This window comes from Amblyomma americanum, chromosome 1, assembly GCF_052857255.1.
Source record: "Amblyomma americanum isolate KBUSLIRL-KWMA chromosome 1, ASM5285725v1, whole genome shotgun sequence".
NCBI classification, from domain to species: domain Eukaryota; kingdom Metazoa; phylum Arthropoda; class Arachnida; order Ixodida; family Ixodidae; genus Amblyomma; species Amblyomma americanum.
The window spans coordinates 50,874,411-50,894,087 of NC_135497.1; the positions used below are offsets into that span (position 1 = coordinate 50,874,411).

The 19,677-nt window shown below is 51.2% G+C and overlaps 1 protein-coding gene across 1 annotated transcript in view; it reads right to left on the minus strand.

Moving 5' to 3' along the window:
* The window catches only part of LOC144112797 (uncharacterized), a 56,067-nt gene extending 37,738 nt beyond the window's left edge, over positions 1 to 18,329 (minus strand). Inside the window, exon 1 of the mRNA XM_077645607.1 lies at positions 18,161 to 18,329. The gene's annotated coding sequence lies outside the window, so the exon portion shown is untranslated. The remainder of the gene's footprint in view (positions 1 to 18,160) is intronic.
* Between the last annotated feature and the right edge of the window lie 1,348 nt (positions 18,330 to 19,677).

Below are 19,677 nucleotides of genomic sequence, written 5' to 3' on the forward strand. Positions count from 1 at the left end.
AAAAATACGGGGACACGAGAGTGGCAAAAAAATGTTTGTTGTTGAACGCAACATAAAGTCATATTTTCAAAGGCGGTGTTAAAAATTCGAATGCCATCGCTCCGGCCTGCCGGCGATGTTAAAGAAGCCGCTGCTGCCCAAATGCGGAAGATGGGCGTAATCATTTGTTCAAGCTTGATAATACCTCGTTTTCCCATGCAGCCATGGCAGAGATTGCTGGCACTACGGAATAATGACAGCGCAAGATTTACCTGTCGTGAGCCATTCGGGGGAACATAAGAATTATGTTCACCGCACGCTGTATGCCCACACTTCAGCGGATGTGTATGTTGTGAATGTATACCAGCTGATTTATCCTGATTTAAAATACAGTTTGGGAACTTTAAATCTAAAAACACATGTTGTCGGTGCTGCCGACCCGCTCAAAAAGTTCATTTTGCCTGTTCCAAGCCTGCTACAAAAAAATTGGCGATGGTTTAGCTCTGGTTAACCCTGGAGTTACGCGATAGCTACAGCTGGCCGAGTGGAACTTGCTCGGTTGAATTGCAAAGTCAGTCTTTCGCCGCTCCGTTTTCCTGGGCGTTCCTTAATCATCTTCGTCCCAATTGACACAGCGCATGCGCACAGCTGTTGCAGCTATAGGTTTCGCCGGCGCGCCGCGCCGCCGGCAGCAGCAGCTGCTCCGCACCACGTGACCAACCACGTGACAGCGTGGCGGCGCCGGCACGCTGAAGGCTCAAAATGCTACCGTAGCTATCGCTGCAAAAGCAATTTTCTTGTGCTCCCGGGATGTGGTCCGGGAGAGAGTTTGTCAGTTCCACCCCTGCCTTTGGGACTCAGCTGCCGCTCTCACAGACCTGTCGAGTGTCTCTACATTGAGCATACACGTAATGCATTGCTACTTGACGCCAAGAAGCACTGCACACCGCTACAGCACATTCACAGAGCTCAGAGCTGTTCGCCCCCAAAACGTGCGTGGGAGCACTCGTGTGCTCAGTTCCTCGGTACCGCAGTCGCCGCGCTGGACCGCGAAAACCTTCCTCATTGGCTCTGAAGCTCGATCACGTGTCGTCCCCGAGGCTGCGCATGAAAGGTGCTTCCCCAACCCCAGTCCCCAATTCTTGTCAAATCTGCCCTCTTTCACGCGCTGCACACAAAGCCGGGAACCGCTGCGGGCGCTAAGAGGTTTTCGCATCGCTGACGAGACGCGGCCGTCTTTGTGGTCAGCGAGGCTGAAACGTAAAAAGGCCGAGTCAAAATTCGATCCGGGTCATTCTACTCCGCTAAGCCGTCTTCCGAAAGCGTAATCACGAAAGTGCGCTGCTTAGTTCCGGCGCCCGCAGGACGGAAAATTTAATTTGCGCGCTTTTTTTTTTTGTCTCAGCCTCAGTGGGTTTTCCAACCAGGTGCGAGCCTGTTTTTGCTTTCTCCCCGAGTTCCTTCATCAAAACCCACAAAAGACGGGGTATTGCGCGGCAGGGAGTAGCAGAGCGAAAGGAGCAGCAAAGGAAGAGAACTTATGCCTTCAGGAGCCATTTCGGTCTGTTTATGTTGGCCTTTAATCGGGCCGCCGCCGACTGCGCCCGCTGTTGCGTGCAGTTTGGCAGAGCCGGCGGCCGGGGGAAAGCTCCGCTCGACGCATTCTTTCGCGCGGCTCGTCTTCCAAGCGCGACGGTTTACACGCAGCCGGTCGACAGAATACCATTCTCGAAGCGAAGCTCTCGGTGAACTCTGGATTTCGCACTTGGCCATGGACGCAACTATCCGATGTCTCGAGGGGCGAGAACGTTCCTCGCCCCGCGCAGCCCAAGAGCCGCATTGTGTCTTGCCACGCGTCCTTCCGTACATCGAACCGAAGCGGAGGCCATAAAAGCTATATATACGTCCTTACGTCGGCGCGTACTTGCCGGCGCATAATTCAGCGCGTTGCACGGGAGGCGCTCTCGCGGGGAGCGCTTTCGCGTAATTAAGCGGGCTTGGTGAAAAAATTGCGCGCCAAACCGCCGGCTGTTTGGAGCACGGTCCTGGCGCTCGACAGACGTCGTTTTCGCGGCCGTTTCGAGAAGACACTCTGGTCGCGCAGTATATGCCTTGCCTGTGCGCGATGAATGATAATTTCATGTTGTGGCACGGCGCGGCGGCCCAGCGCGCGAAATGTCCGCGCGTTGCTTCACGCGTGAGTCTCGTCGCGGCCTGTATCAAGTTATCATATTTCGCCGACAAGCCTGTCCAGCGCTGTCTGTCATTAAGAACGGCGCCTGGCGCGTGAAATGCGCGCAGACGAAAAGAAACGACAGACTGCTCCCGCCTCGGAGGCATAGGCGCCGAAAGGTTTTCGCGCGCGTTGGTCATCGGTTAGATGTGTTTAGGGCAGACCACTGTGGTTAGTTCAACACGGTGCGCGTTCGGGCTAGTTGGCGAATGTGGCAGTTGCATGCGTCAGTATTAATCTCCATCGCAAATAGGGACAGGCTAGTTAGAGCCACGAATGGGAAGATAATGCCGTCTTTGTTATCCGCTTTTACACAGGGCTCACAGATATGCGTTTTTTTTTTCTTCAGTAGCGTGGTTCACATGCTGTGGATACACCGGGCGCACCTTCGCATTGTTGAGTTTCGATACTTGCTTCTTCGACGCGGTCCACGTGCTATGCACGTAACAGCCGCAGCTGGGGAATTAAAATCAGCTGGAGTCAAGTCTGGCGTCTGAGTCTCGGTCTTTAGTGCTGCGGCTAGCTTTCGGGAGTGAGCGAAAAAAGAAAAGTGTTTATTATTACGAGATGAACAAAACCTCTCCGGGTGGAGTTCGTAGTGCGGGGACCTGATGGTGGGCCTGTCCGCGCTGTGACCAAAAACCGAGGGTCGTTAAAGGCATCCGCGCACTGCGTGGTCTGAAACCACAAGCGCACCTGCTGCAGTCGCAGCAGTGTGATTGGACGCAAGCGGCGCCCTCGACAAGCGCAAGGGCGACCTTTGTGATGGCAGGTGCTGCCCACCGGTGGGCCTCGTGCGACCCAGGTTGCTCTCCTCGAGCAACCTCTCGTGGCCAGTTATTCATTTAACTGCCACCTGCCACCGTGGGCAGTTTGCTCACAATCCGGTGGGCAGGTTGTGATGACGACACAAGGTCACGTGGCAGGCCGCCGCGGTGGCTGAGTGGTTATCGCGCTCGGCTGCTGGCGCGAAAGATGCGGGTTCGATCCCGGCCGCGGAGGTCGCATTTCGATGGAGGCGAAATTCTAGAGGCCCGTGTACTGTGCGATGTCAGTGCACGCTAAAGAACCCCAGGGGGTCGAAATTTCCGAAGCCCTTCACTACGGCGTCCCTCATAGCCTGAGCCGCTTTGGGACGTTAAACACCCATAACCCAAACCAGGTCACGTGACCTAGGTTGCTTCTCGGTGATTTTTCGCTGCACAACAGGAGCCTTAACGCTGTCGCGCTAAATGGCCTCTGAAAGGGGATCTAATAAAGTTGCGGTATACGCCGCTTCACGAATAGCCTACAACAAGAATTTTTTTTGATGCACTGTGTAAAAGCTGAGTTATCTGTAGTCAAACTTTGAATTTTAGCATCTTCGCGCCTTGCTCTCTCCTCTGGTTACTTTTTGCACGTTCAAAACTCGGCGCTCTTCCGCCATCCCCACCTCCGGGGGCGGAGCTTCCTGACCCGCCGGAGCTACGCGTCTTACTGGCCGCGGCCATGGCCTGACGTCTGAAAGCAGCTAACCAATAGCCATCTCTGGACTGGTATACACGCAGGTGCGGTGCGGCGCAGGGGTGTCCGAGCATGGAAATGTCACCGGAAGGGGCTAACAAACTTTCGCGCGTGATTGCGGTACGCTGCTGCGTGTAGAAGTGTATTATTTGGCCCAGGTGTTCACGACAACACAATGCAGTGATTGAGCGAGTTGATGGGCTCTCCTCTGAAGGTTTGAGTTTCTTGAAATTTCTGACAATACAGTGCAACATTGCCAAGGCGCCGGGGCAAAAGGGGAGAAGTAATTCCCTTGACTATAGGCCCCTGGCACCCTACAGCTGTTGCAACACAAGGAGCACAAGCAACGGCACAACATTCTTGTCCATTATACACAACAACAAAACATAGTACAACTAGTGCTTTTAGTGAAAAACAAAAATATAAGGCATTAATCACAAAGAAAACACACATTCAAACACTTTTTACTGAAGTATTAAAGCAAAACATTTTATGCATGAGAAGAAAGTAGATGGCTTTCAGTGCGGTGTAAGGAAAGAAATGCACTCATTAATTGGTAAGAAAAATGTAACTTTGACTCTTTTCTAAATACAGGCAAGCTTGGAGACCGTTCCATTAGGTCAAGTAATGAAGGATGGCAATTTAAAAGCTCAGGAACATGCCATGATAGTAAACGTGTGCCACTGTTTGTCCTAAGTTTGCTTTTCTTAAAATGCACGTGTCTTAAAAAAAAAAATAAGCGGGTTCAGTAGCTATGTGTGCAGAGAGGAAGCGTTCAGGGTCGACTCGAATTCACAGAAGACCAGCTCCGACAAATGTTGATCCTATAGGTTCCCTATAGTCAGTATTGCGTGATTTTTAAAGTGTTTCAGAGCCCCTTAAAAAAAACGAAATGGTATGAGAATCCCTGGGCAGTGCCCGAATTCTGACGTTCGGCCTTGGACAATGCAACGAGTGCTTGGACTGAAAGACGCTCTGCCATACATTCTCCCGACCCTTGGTGTAGCTTGGTTTTCGACATTTAGGACAGTGAAACACTCAAGAACGCTAGAGAGGGTGAAACTGGTGACGGGTGTCCTCGCTCGGATAAAGGCAAGTCGCCTTGCCAACGGGCTGACACTCTTCCCAGTGTTGATTTTCTTAGAGATGGCGCTGCGAGGTGTTCGCACCAATGCGCAAGGCACGTACGTTCGGCGTTGTTCGGTTTTTATTTAAGTCTCCTGCGCTTCTAATAAGTTGGTTATGGTGCCTATGACATGTCGTCAAGTGCTCATGCAGAGAATTTAGCTTAGTACTCTGCTCGGCGCATGCTGGTCGCATGTCCCATCTTTCTGAGCATGCCACTTTTTCTGTCATGCTTAGGCATGCCTTAGCCGCTTTCGTATAATTTGGTGTGTGCGTGTGCGTGCGTGTATGTGTGTGTGTATGGGGGGAAGGTACCGTTGTTGTGTCAGTTTCATTCACTGATGCTCAGCAACAAGTCCATGCTAGCTGCAACTCGTTGCTATGCCAGTAGCCATCCTCGTGCAATATTTATTGAGGTTCTCAACTGTGGCCACTTTCATTCACTTGAATTCAGTTACAGTTGGGACTGTTGTCTTACTAATTTAAGCGATTTGACGCTATAGCTTAAGTTATCAGGCGAAAACAATCCTAATCAGAGACTGTGCAAACACTTCGACGTAGCAGTTATAAAAACGCCTCTCCTTCCCTGCAACGCACAAACGCACCATGCCAAATGTGAGCATTTACTCTCAAACGCGATGCGTTTATTGCATTTCTATCTGTAGCTGCGTGGGTGTTTGAATGAATGATTAATTGATAACAAAGATACAGTAGCAACGGCAACAGTCGTGTGCACAGCCAGCCGCTTTCGTGTGCTGAAATGAATCAACGTATCCACGAAACTCAGTTACCTTCAACGAGGTGGCCTCAACGACCCAGCTGTGCACATTCCACCATCCGAAAAGGGCTTCTTCGAAGACAAGAACGTTTTATAAAGCATTGGTTTCGCGCCTTTCTGGAGCACTCAACGAGAGAAAATAAAAATCGCTCCTCGAAGAGCTCGCATGCATTTTTATCTATCTTTTCATTTATTTCGCGCGAGAGAGCCTTACACGAGTCGATCGCGGAGGCAGGAGAGCGCTAAGGCGTTTCCCCAGAGAAGCAGCGGCTCCTCAGATGCGCATCCCAGTCACGTCGGCGCCTCCACCGCTGGCTGCAATACGACTTCGAGAGCGCTGACGCCTTTTTAAACAAACATACGCGGCCGCCGGGCGAGCATCACCAAGTGTAATGGCCAGTATCGGATGGGGTCAGACTGGAAGATCTTGGTCACGCTCGCACACGCTGTGTCATAGCTATGGCTGTCGTGGATGCAGACGACAGCGCTTGGGCAGAGGTCACGTGAGTGAATTCTGACCGCGTTGCGGATGTTCGGACAGCATGGGTCGCAGCGTTAAAGTTGACAGGCCTCAGTACATCCAAGGAAGATTATTGTGCCCGCGCTTTTCTTCAGGAGCGGGCAGTTTAAAGTGATAGGCACTTTAAAGTGATGGACACAGTGCGATGGCCTATCGAAGCGCTTGTTCTATGCTTTCTTATGACATCGATGTCCTATGCAAACAAAACTGCAGTCTCTATCGTCGTCGAGAGTAGATGCAAGCATAATTTTTTTTTAATTAATGGCTTAGAACTCTCTAGTGTGGGTTATAGATAGTTCTAGCCGCATTAATGAAATGCACCTCGTCCAGGTCATGCCATGCCACTTCATACAGAACTTCTGCCATCCGCGGTACCGCTCAGGCGCCAGAGCGCGCCCCGGACCGCCCCTTTCTTACCCCTTTCCGCCGCCCACACTCCTTGCGTCTATGCGTTGTGCAACCCCAAGTTGGGGCGCGCACAAACACATCCGGCCGGAGTCCCGGCTTGCGAGTGATGTGGGGAAGGAACTGCTGTAAAACGCGCAACGCTATGTGCTGCCTCCGTAACTAGACCTTAGCCGTGATTGCAGAGCCCTCGAAGGCCACATGACGTGCTTCCGCTCGCGGCGCACCGGTTCCTGGCGGGAAGCTGCATTCTATTCGGACAGAAAGTTTCGGAAAGTTCGGCTCATGTTCGCCCTCCGGTTCGGCGCCGTGTTCTCCCTCAAGTTCGCCATGTTTCCCGGGTGATGTTCGCCCGAGTTTTCCGAGAACGGGAGCATCACACCGAGCGCATTATTAGCAACGCTAACCTCATGTTGGGCTGCGTACGCCGAAACTTTACGAAAGCCCCGTCTTCTCTTAAATTATTGCTTTACAAAACGCTGATTCGTTCAAAACTGGAATATGCAGCTGCCGTATGGGATCCCCACTACGAAGAGCTAATAACTTCGCTGGAAGTGGTCCAAAATAATGCCGCGCGTTTTATTTTATCTAACTTTAATCGTGGCGCAAGCGTAACCAGCATGAAAACTTACCTCTCCTTACAGCCTTTAGCATGCCGCAGAAAAATAATTCGTCTCAGTCTTTTTCATAAATTGTACCATCATTCCACTCTACGGAACGCACTCATTGCTCCTGTCCACTATGTTTCAAGCTGCACTGATCATCGCCACAAAGTTGGAATGTCAACATTTCACACCTTATCAGCATTTAATTTCTTCCTGCCTCGTGCTTCACGTGAATGGAACCACCTTCCTGCTGAAATTATCGACATCAATGATAACCAGCATTTTCGCAACGCAATAGCTAACATTGTATAAATAGCAGAAATTTCTTGTAATACTCATTTTCTTTTCTATGTATGTTTTGTATCCACTCCCCTCTTTAACGCCCCTGGCCCTGGGGGTTCAATAACTGAAATGAAATTAAATGAAAAACACTTCATGCTTAGCACTGCAGCACTACGCACACCTAGAAAGCAATTCAGAACACAGAACATAGTGGTGTGTCGTATATTAAGATGCGAGGCAACACTAGAATTACGAGTAAGGCACCGAACTACCGAACTGGGAACGTCCTCGAAGCAGTTTAGTTGCGCAACGGGAGAGTCCATTTCCCTCCAGAAATACGACCCCACATATGCCGTGTTTCTTAAATGAAACTGTTGTATCAGCAGCCTGTTGTTGAAATCAGTGTTTCAATGCAGGTGGCTTTCTAAAAGAAAAAACACAGAATGTTTCCTTCCCCTCCCCCTCCCTTCAATTTTTTTCTGTAGCCTGTAAAGCATGCTTCTTTATTTACTTTATTGCTGTGCAAAAAAGCCAACACAATCTTGAATACTCGCAATTTTTTACGCTTGCCAATATTAAGGCGGAGCGCTGCATTTTTCTTCCACTTAATTTTGCCACATAAACTAACTCTGCGTTAACCAGTATCGCCGTAGTTAAAACAAAAAGCCGAGAAAAGACACGCGCACGCAATGGACGCGTCTGCTATGTTTTACGGACGCTCCCATTCACGAACCAGTACTTATCCGCCATCAGTACGGCGGGCAGCCTTACTTGCAACGCCTGCGACGACGAAAAAATAGAAAATGACGATGTGCATTAAAAAGGAGGAGCCACAAGTGGAACCAGGAGTGCGTTGCTCGCCACCTGCGTGACCTTTGAAAACTGCCGTCCATTCGCGTCGGTCTTGGATATCATCCATTGCCAGTGTCAACACCTTCCCGAAGGGGAATGCAAACGCTGGGAAAATTGTCTCAGTACTCCTTCTTCAAGGGAGACATTGCCATCACTAACGGAGACGGATTCTTGCGACACGGGAGCTTTGAACGGGATTTCAGGTGTATTGCCGTTGGATAAAGAGTGTAGGGTCCAACTCTGGTGGCTACTGCTTCTTAGCCCTGTTTTGCTGAAATGAGTCTCGCGGTAATGTATGAGAAACTAGGCAGATGAGGTACCATCCGCGTCAAATTCAACGCGAAGGAGACAATTGAAAAGCGAGCTGCAAGATAAAAATGTCCTAGTCGGAAAGGGAGGGGGGGGGGGGTGTACTAGCTCAGTTGACGTACACTTGGAAGACACGACGAACGCTAATATGTTTTTTTTTATTGGCGTTTGGGTAGTACCGTTCTTGCTTCGCTTGACGCTCATGACTTGTATATGCCGTTGGCACGAACCTCTCAATCCTCAGCTGACAAAGACCCAACCTTGCTGCATCTCTTGCAACAACACGTTTTTTACCGCAACGCAAGCGCGGACACATGTGCTGAAGAAATGTGACCAAATGGCGACGCATACGGTGGCATAGGCAGGACGCACAATGAGGACTCCTGGCGCGGCGTCGTGCAAGTGGATATAGACTTCCTACACTTGTCGGCAGATTCAAGCGAGTCCTGCATTTAAGTGTCACATAACACGTGATGAAAAGTAGGTCACATAACCGGACAGCAAGTCGGGCGCGGAATGGCCGGTTCTGTTCGAATCTCTCAACAGGACGGGGCTCTGTAGAAGACATCGTTTTTCCGCTCGGAAACCAGGTTCTTTAGAGGGAGAGTTCCCGCCGTCCTGTCAGATGTATTTGCGATTCTGAACCGGGCATCAAATGATGACGACGGGAATTGGAAGCGTTTTCAGGTACCTAAATGAGCAGAACTTCGCCATTAAAGTTCTGACTTTGGCTAGTTGGTTCATGTTGGACTATTAGAAAAATAGCGAGAAAAGACGTGGACGACGAGATGGAACACTTACAGATAAGACGGGTGCTCACTACCAATTCATTCATGCAGCCAAGGTAGGACATATTTTATAGGTACAACCATCACCCGTGCGCAACATCTATCACACGATCAAGCCATAAACTATTATCTTTTTCCGTGCAGTCATTACTTATTAACAGCACACGCCACAGTTCTAGACAGCAAAAAACAAGAAAAACAGTGTAAAACCGGCCTATAACCTATAAACAACAAAGGATATGTGCATAATAACAACGGAAAATCGTATATCTCTTAGCCAGGCTACGTCAAAAGTGAAAAATGAGAAAGGCGAAAACAAGGAACCATTGTAGATATTTAAATCTATTCGTAGCAAAGCAGTCAAGAAACCAAAAAAAAATCGCGATCATAGTCAGATATTCAAGACACATGATAGTCATAGTCATAGTCAGGACACATAAAAAATGCAGAAAAGACGGCAGGAATCACCTTCCCGTCCTGTCTGTAAGTGTTCCTTTTCGTCGTCCACGTAATCTCTCGCGCTGTTTCTAATAGTTCAACAGAGCTTCACCGTGAATGATGATCGGTCTTATCTTACATTTTTCTTAATTCATGCTACGGCGGAGCAGTTTCTTTCAGTACAAGGCAAGGTTAGCCCCGAGATAACTAGCCGGTTAGTGTTGACGCAGCTTCAAGCACAAAGAATGCGCGGTAAACAGTTGAACGAATCTTCGAACACTATAGGTTTTTCGTGAAATGCCCGCATAAAACTCCGGCGTGCGTCGGAAACCGATGCCGCTTTCAAATACCAGTGTTTGCGACACAGTCTCCTTTGATAAATTGACAGGGATATAAAGCTGGCATATACGTAACGACACGAGCTTGACGCAGGGCGCACAAATTGCATTGTGTAACGGCATCGCGAGCCGGCAGGATCTAGTTGCTTTGTCTTTCTCGTTACCTCCTTTTTCTGCGTTCCAGCTTAGGCGGGTGGGGGGCTTGAGGCGTGTTCTGCGCTGGGATGCCATTGCGTAAACCCCGTCGAAAGTATCCGTGCCGCCTTCTTATGCGCGTCACGTTGTCCGCTACTCAGTCACGCTTGTTTCTTCTCTTTCCTTGCTGACGCCGCTTACACCTGGGCTGCTCCCGAGAGCGACATTGTTTTGTTTTGCGACGGCCGCGTCTTCATGCAGGCAGCTCAGAGGCATCACTTGACTGGCCCATGAGCGCCCAAATCGCATGCAGCGCGAGGCATACGAGACAGGCAGCCATTTTGTGGACACGATATGCGGTCTTCGACTGCACATTTTGTCCCAATGGTTTGCAAATCCAGTTTAAAAGGTCAGTCCGGAGCAAGGTCAAGCCTGCACGGCCTAACAACGACGCGGGGCCAATTATCAGGGAGTTTGCGCCTCACGACGCAGAACTTTGAGGGGCTACGCGTTCATGCGGGTGCTTTTAACCCCAGCGCTTGCACATTAATGGCGGCAATGTTCTACTTAGGGATCACCTTAATGCGAGGTCTGCGGGCTGAACTTACGTCTGTGTGAGTTTCCAGATGACCTCTCTTGAAACTTTGTTTCTCAACCGTCTGCGGCTGCATGCATCAGACAGCGTGACAGTAATTAAATATTCTGACGGCTGGGAAATTAATCGTGAGTATAGACAGAGTCTTTCATATGGGTACACGTGCAATCCTCAGGCAACACCAAGGTCAGATGAAACGTCCGGGAATTAAGGTAAAAGGAAATGTATGCGTGGTTTAGCCTTTGAACGGAGCCAACGGGACGTGGAGGATGATGTCCTCATCTCCAGTGGGGTTGACTGCACTGCCGCATCTTTTTAATATATGTTTAGGCCGCACAGGAAGCGGCTGTCAGAGATGTGCCTCGAAATAAAAAATTAGGTTCAAGCTTATAGGCTCTGCCTTTAACGGAATGGCGCGACAGCATTAATAAAGGCTTTTGGAAAAGGGGGACCCTATCGATTAAGAGGATAGGAGAATAGTGAGGCGCCAGTGTGCATGGACAGGACAAATACCCAAGGGCGCTATTGTCCCGCGCGCTACCGCCCCGTCATTCCCCTATGCCCCTAACCGATAGGGTCACCCTATTATAAAAGTTTCTAACGGCTTCCTTCAGCGGTTTCTCTTTACACGAAATCAGGGCTCTTTGTTCACAGTCACACATTTGTCACAATTATCACAACACGGTTTCCACATTCTTGTTTTTGAACTCTTGTACGCTGCAGTTTACGCACATAATGTTACTCTGATTAGTATCGAACTAATCATCACGTCTCTGGTTCACTCCTCTAATTACCACATTGCTAAGCTTCAAATTAAGTCACCACCACACACATCACCCTCCTAGCATCTCATGTGCCTACGTGGCGTAATGCGTGGCCTGCCTCCTGGCTGGCGACCCAAGGGTTGTGGGTTCGAATCCCGGCTAAAAAATACGTAAACGTTTCTTCACGTAAAATCAATTACTGTGCAAAATTTATTCGTTAGAGACATGCGCCAAGCTGACGTCTATGAGCAACGCCACAAGTGTGCAGACGCGATTTTAAAACTAACTGGCATTCCTTGCAGTGAAAGGCCGTGTCTCTGCGCGCCGGCTTTGTACGCACCACTGCTCCTTCGAAATGCATCTGCAATGGCAGCGAATCGATCGATTGCACCACTCCGGCGTGAGTGGCTTGACACGCTAAACACATCGACCGCTTGACCGCAGTGCGTGCAAAAGAGGAGTCGGGCATAATCCAATAACGACAACGCAGAAAAGCGGCCGTCGATGAAGCAAAGCCGAGGATTCCATTGAACAAACGCGGTGGCCTCGAGGGCAGCAGTGTACGCGCCAAGTTGTCGCTCTGGAAATGAAGCAATACACGGGCCATCCTGCTTTTCTGAGAGGCTGCGGGAGAACAGGAGCGTATGCGCTTGCTTACTCAAAATAATGACATAAGAGTTGCAGCTGCTCGCCAGAAATCAAATGGCAAAGGAATGACAGGAAAGCACGACACTAAATTGCCAATGTTTGGTCTTTCCTATCAGCAAGCGGCAGAAGTTGCTGATTGCATTGACCGGCGAGTGCACCACTTATGTTAGAACATCCGCCGCGGTGGCTCGGAGGTTACGGCGCTCGGCTGCTGGCCCGAAAGACGCGGGTTCGATCCCGGCCGCGGCGGTCGCATTTCGATGGAGGCGAAATGCTAGAGGCCCGTGTACTGTGCGATGTCAGTGCACGTTAAAGGACCTCAGTTCGTCGATATTTCCGGAGCCCTCCACTACGGCGTCCCTTGTAGCCTGAGTCGCTTTGGGTCGTTAAACCCCCATAAACCCATAAAACTTGTGAGGGAACAACGAAAGAAAAATAGCAAGTTGAGACCAGGAAAGGCCCATGTTTGCCTAAGGGCTCGCCGCAGTCTGCCTTTCCGCACAAATCCGCAGGAACATAAGACGCGAAATAAGCCGAGTGTTTGCTTCGGGAGTCGAGACCCTTTGATCATGTTTGCGGGTCCGGGCCACAGAGCTGACCTAAACGCTTGCAACACCAGCGCATTGTTTCTCGCTCTCATCTGTCACCCCTCGCATCGTTTCCCAGCGGCGTGGAGGACCTTGCACGGCTCGATCAACGCGAGCGTGAGCTCCCTCCAGCAAGCTGACACGGGACGGGGAACAATGTCACGGAGCGACATTACGCACGGGCGAAAACTTCGTCTCGAGGTTCTACGCCGTGCCGCCGGTTTCGGTTTCTGCCCCTGTGTATAAGGCCAGACTGCAGCGTTCGCTTCTGCGCTGCTGGCGTGAATAGCGCAACTGCAAGGCAGCGTCGTTCATGTTTACGTAAACATGCGGAAGGAAGCAGCCGAGAGCAAGAGCGGAGGAAAACCGAGGAGATTTATTATTGAGCACGCAGCGAGACCGGGTAGAGTGGTCATTGTTGTGCCGAAGCTGGATGCAGTAGCATTACTTGGCGCACTTATACAAGAGAGCGCTCCGGACGCTGCGTGCAGGAGGATGCAGTGCTGAGCTGAAATAGCCCCAACTCGGATGCTCGGTTTCCTTTGGCGCGAGTGGGGAATTGCTTTTAACTTGGATTAATATTTTATCGCTATCGATGGCGCCGCTAAACACCGGCGGCCGACCGGACGCGAACATCTTGCCTTATCGGCAAACTACGGGCGGTGCATGCCGGCCTAAGAATCTTGATCGCCTTTCAAACTCGGTGGATGATAATGCGCTCCTAAATTAGTCACTCGGCCTAAATTAGTCCCTCGCAAGTATAGTCGCGTTGCAGCAGGTGTGTTACCGTAGATATCACTTGCACAAACCGAGTTATTCGGAGCTTCGCCTTCCGTCGATGCGCCCGTGCACAGTCTGGCTTCCCGCCGTTCGCTCTCCGCGGCCGTCGACGTAGACGTAGCCGCCGCCTCCTCTGTCGCAAGGCCCGGCTCGTCGATTCAGATCACGTGTCAGCGTCAACGCTGCGTCTAGCCTAGCCTGCTAAAGTGAAGAAAGGATGCGACAAACGACTGCAGTCTCTTTTTTTGTTTCATTTCGAATATCCTCACGACTCGGTGAGTGGTACGTGAAGTAGGCGAATGAAGAGCAACTCCAAGTTAGTACTAATGGCGCCCTGCAGAGAGGTGTAGGAACCTTGAACCACTGCCTTGCTGTGCACATCCCGGAGATGATGCAAACCCTGTCGCACGCATGCTCCGCGTGCTCTTTGCACTCTGATTAGATGGCGGCGGTACCCGCAGCGAACGGAAAGGGGAGTGGTAGACGTAACGCATAAGAGAAGCCGCAGGGGTGAGTTGGCCGGCCCTGCATGGGTGGCGCGCGAGCATAGTGCAAAGTAAGAACGGGGCCGGGGCTCAGCTGGCGACTGGCGCTTTCTACTCAGGGGTGTCTTTACAGGATACGGGCTGTTGTGCGTGCGAATAGACGAGCAAACACCAAGGCACAGTAAGCACTGCTGTGCGTAGTGTGCAAATCAAAGTCGAGAATGATTTAGGTTGCGAGGCATCAGTAATACGCTGCGGTGTTGGCTTTAAGCAGTCGTGATGCCTCCCAGTGCACAGAGTGTTTAATACATTTTTATTTTACAAACACGTGGCGTAAACGTAAACTACCTAACACGCTGTGATTAATCTGTATTGAATAAAACGCTAGCGCAGACCGCCTAGAATTTGATGCAGGTTTGACATGGAAGACTGAGTCAATTGGTCCCTCTAACAGCCATAGTAGTTATATGGGAAAAATAAGAAAGGATGTTCGCGGTGTTTTGCAGACCTCGGTAGATTACTGTTTCTTCGCTTAACTGAAGCATCGTACCAATTGCGGCAATGAAATCTTTACTAATTGCTCCAGATAACGGATTTATTTCCTACTTGCTGAGCGTCAACAACAACCTTTAATGTTTTCTTTGACGAAGTAGACCATTTTGGTTATTAGTAGTTGTCGGCTTTTGTTATGGGTTATTGGTTATTTTTATTGCGCTATGGTTAGTTTCCATAAATGTTCATAATACACATAAAGACAACATTCCCTCGTGTAATCAACAGCTGCAGCTTAAATTTGCACACAATCTCTAAAAGCGTGTGATGTTCAGTTAGCTCCCTAACGTTGTAAACTGTCGTAATTTTTTGCGTTTCATTTACTTATTCCAGATGGTTGGTTTATGGTTTATGGGGGTTTAACGTCCCAAAGCGACTCAGGCTATGAGAGACGCCGTAGTGAAGGGCTCCGGAAATTTCGACCACCTGGGGTTCTTTAACGTGCACTGAGATCGCACAGTACACGGGCCTCTAGAATTTCGCCTCCATCGAAATTCGACCGCCGCGGTCGGGATCGAACCCGCGTCTTTCGGGCCGGCAGCCGAGCGCCGTAACCACTCAGCCACCGCGGCGGCTTTATTCCAGATGTATACAACTCGTAATGTATACAACTCAGTGTGGCAGTGTGTAGCTATTTTACAATTCCTACAGTTAACGTGGTGCAAGGGGCGGGGGGCAGTAATGTCAGAGGACAGATTAATTAACCAGCCATGATTGCATACCTATTTATTTTTACGCAGCTCGGGGTACGTGGTGAAATTCTGGTGCACGTAACAAAAAAAAAATGCTTGCAGGCGTGATTGAAGTTACCGCGTACGGCTAGGCCAGCCGCAAAGGCAAGTCATCTTGTCGGCACCACAATTTCGCCTTTGCTACGACTGTCCACCTGGCCATTCTCTTCTTTGGAGCATCATGAGTGTGCACAGCTTATGCACGCATGATTGGCTGACGCTGTTTTATTTTTTTACCGCAATGACTTTGGCGATTAACACTGCTCGAAAAACGTCGGCTATAAGGGTAACCTTGTACGGTGCGGTTGAGCAACATATTGACCCTGAGACTGAATGCAACTGCGTTGAAACAATTCTAGAACATATTAGAATATATGAATTCCTTCCATGCGTCACGCATTCTTAGCGTAAGCTTGAACAACCGCGGAAAACTTTTGACTTTTTAAACCGCCTCGAATTTAATGCTGTTAATAATTGATCAGCGAAAGTGGGCGGCCGTAGAGTATCGCAAGGGCCATCGCTAAGAACCGCCAGACGACGGTAGTATAGGGAAGCGTCCCTAGTTGGTCACTAATTGCGTTGCTTTATGACGTCAAGGTGTAGAAATATTTTGGAAGAACAACGCCGTGTTCGTGATTCATCGTGGAACCAGCAGCCTGGACACAAAAGCCGCAACAGTTCACCGAGTACTCTAGCGCGACTGTTCATCTGCGAGCACTCACGCCTGAGCGCCCTCAGCCTCCGCTGCGGCACGGTTATCTCCAGAAAAGCGCCCCACGTGGCACAAGTTTTACAAAGTAAGGCCTGTCTCTGCGCCATGCAGCGTGAGGCATATCATTACAAAGGCCCGGCTCTGGCTGAAGGCAAGCGCTACAGCTGGCGCGTTGATGCTGAAGTGAAGCGCTGCTCAATGCGAGGCTGGCCCTAAGGCGTTTTATAGCGACAGCCACGAGCCAAGAAATGTCCCGCTGCTGCAGGACAGCAAATAGTGCAAGAAGGAAAAGTTGAAGTTGCAATTATAGCAAGTGCGAACACGCTCCCCGCCAGCTGGGCGTGGATGCACTTTGTATAGACGCGTTTGGGTGAAAGCAACGATAACGGACGCCCATATAGAAAGTGCCCATGCGTGCGTACCAGCGCCGGATAAAGAGGCCTGCGAAGCGGGTGCGCGTCCGCCCCATTGTTGACTTATTGCACTCGTGCGCCCCATTCTCTAACTGCGGGACGTGTCTTGGTCAGGGGTTCTGCGTCAAGCGCCCCTCATCAGCTGTTCGCTCCGGCGTTCGATCCAAAGTGGAAAGGGTACCGCCTTTCAGAGTGATACGCCCTGGCGGCGCAAGTGTTGGCAAGATGCGCCTGGACGGCAAAGCACGCTGTCAACAGCTCAGTCGTTCGGCGAAGGCAACAGCGCACATCAAGGAGGAGCCTGCCCGTCCGAATACAACGTGACCGCAGTACAGCCATAAGCTACGAACATCATTGCGCAGTGCTTCAGCTCCTAGAATACGCAATGACCCGCGTGTGCGATGTGATTTCGCAACAAAAGTTGTTTCTTTTTATCTCTGTGCTCGAGAAACCGAGGGGGGCAAGGGAGTTCTTTGCATTATACATTGAATATTCCTCCAGCTTGCGGATTCTGGATTCATCGCCCGGGTGCATTTGCTATAAATTTTGCTCACCCCCCCACCCCCCCCCCCCCCCCCCCCACACACACACACAAACACTTTCATTCTGCTCAGAGAAATATGCTCCTTCGCGTCAGGTTCCCTAAAACTCGGCGAGGTGCCAGCGGCCGAAGCAGTCACGCGCTTTCACTGGAATGAAGTCCCGTGCGGATCCCCCGTCGGGCCAGCTATTGAGTTACGCCCAGAAATTGAGCAGCGCAGTGTAGACGACATTCTGGTTTTCCCCTTCTTCGGAGTCCACGAGCAGCCTTCTCCCCTCTTCTTTTTTTTTTATTCTCGCTCTCTTCTCCGGAACGGGATCAGTATCGACCCGAACTGCATAAACACAGGGTAACACACACAAAGACACACACGCACGCTCGCACACATTGGAGACCGCGCGTAAATGACGCTGTCCGGCGGGTCACTTCGTTAACTTGGGCGAGAAGGCCGCGGCAGATATGATTTCGTGAAAAACAACCTTGAGGGGGCGGGGGCGTCGCCTCGCTTTCGCCCGAGCTGCCTTGAGCTGAAACACTGTCCTCGAATAAAGAGGATGACCTTCTCTTTTCTGCCTGTGCGTGCACTTTGCACGGAGGGGGGCTCGGCGTGCCCGCGCAGTGGCTTCCTCTAGGCAGTCTCAATGGGCGAGATTGCCTTTGGCTGAGAGTTTCCTGACCGGGGTCTTTCAAACAGCGCGCGACAAGCGTGGCCATCGCCGGGGCAACAGTTTGGAAGGAAAGAGCACTCCAACTCGCCTGCGGGACTTGGGTGCACCTCTCGCGAGGAGCAAGAGGAATCGCTGCGATCGCTCCTCCTGGAGGCAGCCGAGCAGTGCGGTAAAAACGCAGCGAGCTCCCGAAGCGGGCGACGGTCGTGGTGGTGCCTCGGACCCCTCACCTCCACCGTCGCCCCTCTTGCGCCACGCGTCGTCCCTCGAGCCCTGCCTCCGCGATTTGTGTTTTGGTGCGCACACGAGGAGACCGCTGGTCACGCGCGCTGCCCGCATGACGCACGGGCGCCCCCCGCTCCTTCGGAGGCGCGCGCGCTGCCCTTTAGCTCACCGTGGCTGCGTGCTGCTGGTGCGGGAGGCCTGCGACCGGCGGCGAACGGGGCCTGCGGGGCTGCGCCGCCTCCGGGCGCCCCGAATCGCGGTGCAAGCGCTGCTCGGGCTCCGGCGCGGCGACTCGCTGCGAGGTGAGGCCTAACCAACAAGCGGACATGGCGGTTTGTCCAGCCGGGCACCTCGACGGCAGCGTCGCCCTGGCGGCGGCGCCCGGCAGCCCCCGCCTACAAAGGAATATCGAATTTTCCCCCTCGTCCCGCGCGGGAGAGGGTCGGCCGGGACGCGCGGGCCCTTTCTTCCCGCTCGGGGAAGGGGCGGACACAGTGAGCGGAGGATCGTAAGCGAAGGTCGTAATCCGCTCCGAGGAGGAGGGCTGCGCTCCCGACGATCGGGAGCCGGGGCAGCCCCTGGCGCTGCTGGCTGCCGCTGTACCTGTTGACAGGGCGCCGTTGCGTGATCGGATGGTGGGCGCGTGCCACACGCACGCACAGCGGATGCCGCAGGGAGCCTGGCTCTGCTCCCACATCCCGCTTTGTTCGACTGCTTGCACAATCCGCCAGGTGGCAGAGCACGCTTGCAGGCTGTGCACATGACAGTTCGGCGTAGATCCAGTCTCCCATTAATTTGTCGGGTAAGAATGGCTGGAAAAACGACTTCTGCTCACTACATTAGCGGGTTGAAGAGACGCGGTAAAGATCAAGTATCTTGGACGCGGCGCTTGTAAGATGAGAAAGAGATGCAGAAAGTGGTTTTCCTTGTCCGCGGCATCTCCGGACAAGCAATGATGACAAAAATCTGGCCCCTGGCAGCTTGCTCAGTTCCAGGAAATGTTCGTGTAGTGGGTCTTCGCCTTACACAGGCTTCTTCCTGGCAAGTACAACAACACACTGGCGGCTTTGGCTAGGTAGTACATGCTGTCTTCGTTTTGTCTTGCTCTGCACCTCTCTGCTCGGCCAGGGCAGTTGTTAAGGGAGACTACATATTCCACAACTGCGAAAGCAGTACCCTAGCGTAAGTGATGTGTGTCAAAGTAATACACTTTTGTAACACCTTGCTAATCTGAATCCAGGTTTTGTGTCTCTTTCGTTTCGTCTGTGATCTGAAAACTACCCACTCAAAAAGGTAGTTTCGCAACCGTATGAAGACAAATCTGTTATATATATATATATATATATATATATATATATATATATATATATATATATATATATATATATATATATATATATATATATATATATATATATATATATATATATATATCTTGATCGAAAGCAAGGCGTCACTAGTTCCCGAGCTCCTGTGTTCACGTTGGCAAACGCAAGGTCAGCTTTGTTTTCGTGGCCTCAGAGTTTCTCCGTTTCCTTCTTACAACGCGGCGCGACTGTTGGAAGGACAAGCGACAACGACTCCTCGCGGTGCGCATTGTCTTATCGCGTCCTGCGCAGCGGGCGCCTCCATTGGGCTCGCTTTCCGCTGGACCGAGCTGTTGGCGTCAATGCCTCTCGGCCTGCG